This window comes from Lactuca sativa, chromosome 9 (genome assembly GCF_002870075.4).
Source record: "Lactuca sativa cultivar Salinas chromosome 9, Lsat_Salinas_v11, whole genome shotgun sequence".
Classification (NCBI taxonomy): Eukaryota; Viridiplantae; Streptophyta; class Magnoliopsida; order Asterales; family Asteraceae; genus Lactuca; species Lactuca sativa.
This window is the reverse complement of record NC_056631.2, coordinates 146602004-146606441: the sequence shown is the minus strand read 5'-3', so window position 1 is coordinate 146606441 and position 4438 is coordinate 146602004. Positions and strand designations below refer to the sequence as shown.

Below are 4438 nucleotides of genomic sequence, written 5' to 3'. Positions count from 1 at the left end.
TTAGCCTTATCAATCTAAGCAAAATTCGTAGAATATGTTAAACTAAGAACATCGATAAAAAGAACGCCCAAATCTGACTTCGTATGAAGAAGTTATGATTTTTCTAAGATTCGGCTTAGCAGTGCACGGCCTGAAACTCGAATTTTAGTTCGAGCGGTTTTTGGCTTACGCAACGTAAATGAGAGTTGAAGATCTCATTAATAGGAAATCAACGGTAAAAAGATAGACAAAAACAGAGTCCGTATGTAGAAGTTATTAATTTTACGCAGACGTTTAACAGTATAATCTCCTTGTACTGTTAAATTTAAGATCGATCGAGAATTGGCTGACGGTGTCAAAATGAAAGTTGTAGATCTTATTATTACCTACGCGTGGATATAAAGAACGTCAAAAACGGAGGTCGTATGTGAAAGTTACGTATTTTAGAAGTCGGAAGTGTGCTGTGCGAAAATGGGTGATGTGGCACAATTTTGGCCATTGCTTTCTCCCCAAGGCTTGCCACCAGATGGTGACATGTGGCACCAAGTTCAGCCACATTTCACCCTATAAATACCACCTCTCCCACCCTCATTTTCTTCACACCTTTCCCATTCTTTCTTCTCTTTACTCTCTCTCTCTCTCTCTAGAACCTCTCTCTAGCCCCGAAATCCCCCGAAAAGCCTAGGGAACCTCCCTAGCACGAGGCGGAAGCCCCGGAGTGCTCGAAGGCTCCGAGAAGAAGAGCTTTTCGGCTCGGGAACGCTGCTCCAAGCAAAGCCCGGTTTTCTATAAAACCCGCTGTAAGTGAGCTACGCCTACGCTATTTTTAATATAGCTTTTATTTAATTATAGTAACGTTATTAGGAACTTATAATAAATACTTGGGCTATTATTATGGGTTATATAAGTATTTTTTTGACGCTTATATAATAATAATAATAATAGCTAGACTATTAATTAGTCTCGACGAATAATAAACTAAACTCTAGTGGTAATAATACTAGGTTTCGTCGAAGAAAATTCTTTTTAAGAAGCGAAGCGCTGTCTGAGTTCGGAATCACCACCTTTTCAGGTGAGTGCATATTTACTTTCAACTTACACATAGATATGAAGTATTTAATATAAATTACGTGCTATTTGTGCATATTATCTGAATACTTGCTATCTATGCTGGATGAACGTTTTATACATGTTTTCAAAGATTTAAACTGTATATGTATTTTATATCTACAAAATGTGTTGGGTAAAACATGGGTAGATGTAATAGTTGCTGTGTGACAAAATAAAATAATGAGAGGCCTCGTTATAGATGTTATTGATGATCCAGTCATCTAGCGGAGTATAGATGACGACCACGGACTATTCTAGACAGTCCAGTGGAACACTAGCAGGCTCGCAACCTGTAGGTGTTTATTTGAACTGTGTGTTTATTTGAACTGTGTGCTCACCAGATGTACTCCATCCCCCACATGGTTGCCTATTAGGACATTTATTGCTGAGGAATCCCCTTAGTAGTAGTGTCCGTCCCGATGATGATCCTTAGGCTAGGTCCCTTATGATAGGTGTTTAGGGACGTAAAGTGAGGATAACGGGAACGGGTAATCAGGTTATTGTTGATTGATGAAATTAATAAACTATTTATTGTGGGTTGAAAACCCTATGTGCTCACCAGGCTCCCAAGCCTGACCCACTAAGTTTTATGTATTACAGGTAGTGGCGCTTGAGCATATATATGATGTTTGGACGAGGGATTACGGATATAGGCCTGTAGATATGAAATAATGTAGTAAGGCTTGTATTGTACTGTTTATGCTTTTGATCTGTACGGACATGACATCCCGAGTCTTTTAATGAAATACATTTCTATGGAAATGCTTTTGATAAATCTTTATCATATTATTGTTTTGGGACAAATTCCGCAACACTTTTATTTAAAATGTTACTCTGATTTTTAAACAAAACATAAACAAACCGGTCTTTTCTGGCCGTGATTTTGGGGATGTCACAGTTGGTATCAGAGTATTAGTTTAAGCGAACTAGGAATTTATAGGATTTCTAGACTTAAACTTAGAATGATAAGCGATGATTGTGAGGTGTGAGCACTAGCTTATTTTAGGAATTGTGCCTAAAATGCTTTTATGTGCTAAATGCTTTATGCATGTTATGCTGTTATTTTGTTCGGATCTATGGTCTGTTGCCGACCGGATCTGGAAACCTGATGTGTTTAGGATTCTAAACGTACGACTACGCTATTAGAACTAGCATGTAAATGTTTCTGAGTGATAAGGACGATTTAAAACGTCTCTCCTAAATAAAGATCTAAATTCACCTTATTCGGTGTATAGATCAAGATGGCAAGGACCCGTAGCGGAAACGTAAACGCAAATGGGAACAGACACCAACCCCCCGTGATCGAGCAAATACCAGTTGTGGAAGCCGCTGCCGGACCAATAACGATGGCCGGAGTGCAAGCGATGATCCAGGCTATGTTGGATCGTCAAATGGAGGAAACTAGACGTTTGCTCCAGCAAAATCGAGAGGAAGGCACTATTCAAATCGAACAGCCCGAGTTGAACGAAGGGCAGACTGAGGAAGGAGACTACAGTGGAACTGTTGGTCAAGTCAACCAACCAATAGTTCAAGAAAATAACCAAGATGACGGATTCGAGAGAAATGGATGCAAGTACAAGGATTTTCAGACTTGCAAGCCATCGACTTTCACGGGAAAGGAAGATCCAATCGGAGTCATGGATTGGATCTCGGAGATGGAGTTAGCTTTCATGACATGCGGTTGCAGAGGAAAGCTACAGACCACATTTGCAGTACGTCAGTTTCGAGGAGGCGCTGTACGTTGGTGGAATACCTTGGGGAAGACTTTAAGCCCCAACAAGCCCCTGCAACTGACATGGGCAGAATTTCTGGTGCAATTCAAACGAAAATACTGCTCGGCTCAAAACCTGCTAGAGTTAGAGAACCAGTTTCTAACCTTGAAGAAGGGAAGCATGTCAATCGATGAATACACGGACAACTTCACAGAAAAGATGGAGTTTGCCTTGCGTCTTGTTCCGGATGAGCTGACGAAAATTGATAAGTACGCAAAGGGACTTCCATGGGAGTACGCGATGCCAGTACGTCAAGCACCTACTTTGGAGGCAGCTATCTAGGCTGCCAAGTCTGTGGAGGACATGATTAAGGGAAGAGCTTCCAGCAAAATCGAGGTTGGCGAGAAGAGGAAATTTGAAGGGTCTGCTAAACCCAACAAAAAGAAGAGCAAGTTCGGTTCAAAAAAATTCGGGGGAGGAAACGTATTTAAATGGTGCGAGAAGTGCAAGAAGAAGCACTCGGGAAAATGTGGCGATGAAGTAACTTGCTACAAGTGTGGGAAAACAGGGCACTATGCCAATGAGTGCACCACCAACAAGAAGGTGTGCTACGAGTGTCGTGAAGAAGGGCATATTGCTAAGGATTGCCCAAGGAAGAAAGATGCGGGAAGGCCCAACATACCACTGAAGCCGAAGGCGAGAGCCTTCCAGATGACGCTCGAGGCTGCAAAGGAGGCAGCAGACGTCGCTTCAGGTACCTTTCTTGTAAATGGTTTGCCTGCAAATATACTATTTGATTCCGGAGCCAACTACTCCTTTGTGTCGCATAAATTTGGTGGGAAATTAGCATTGCCTGTAGAAAAACTAGATAATGCCCTGATTGTAGAAGTTGCCAGTGGCAAATTCATACCTGTTAGTAATCGTATTAGGAACATCGTCATTGACCTAAACGGAAACGAATTCCACGAAGAGCTATTACCCATAGAGTTAAACGGTTTCGACATCGTTTTGGGTATGGATTGGCTTAGCGCCAACGATGCTGAGATTCAATGCCGAAAGAAGATAGTAAAGGTAAACCCACCCGGAAAAGAATCATTTATGGTGTATGGGGACAAACGCAGAGTGAATTCTGGAATCATCTCCCTGATGAAAGCCAGGAAATGTTTGTCCAAAGGATGTGCATCATACTTGGCATTCGTAATCGATGCCAAGAAGGAGAAGAAAGAGGTGCAGAATATACCGGTTGTGTGTGATTATCCGGAAGTCTTTCCCGAAGATCTTCCCGGATTACCACCTGATAGGCAAGTGGAGTTTCGTATAGACTTGTTACCAGGAACAACACCGATAGCAAAGCCACCTTACCGATTAGCACCGATGGAGATGAAGGAGCTCATGACACAACTTCAGGAGTTGTTGGACAACGGATTCATTCGACCTAGTTCATCACCCTGGGGAGCTCCGGTGTTATTAGTGAAGAAGAAGGACGGAAGCATGAGGATGTGCATAGACTACCGAGAGCTGAATAAGGCAACGGTGAAGAACAAGTATCCATTGCCGAGGATTGATGACCTATTCGATCAGCTGCAAGGTTCGAGCTACTTCTCAAAGATCGATATTAGGTCAGGATATCATCAGCT

General features: G+C 42.0%; 1 long non-coding RNA gene across 1 annotated transcript; it reads left to right on the top strand.

Moving 5' to 3' along the window:
* Positions 1 to 595: 595 nt before the first annotated feature.
* On the top strand, positions 596 to 1806 carry LOC128128570 (uncharacterized). Its single transcript, XR_008226558.1, has 3 exons — positions 596 to 779; positions 984 to 1051; positions 1690 to 1806. It is a non-coding gene; the product is annotated as an uncharacterized LOC128128570 (long non-coding RNA).
* Positions 1807 to 4438: the final 2632 nt, after the last annotated feature.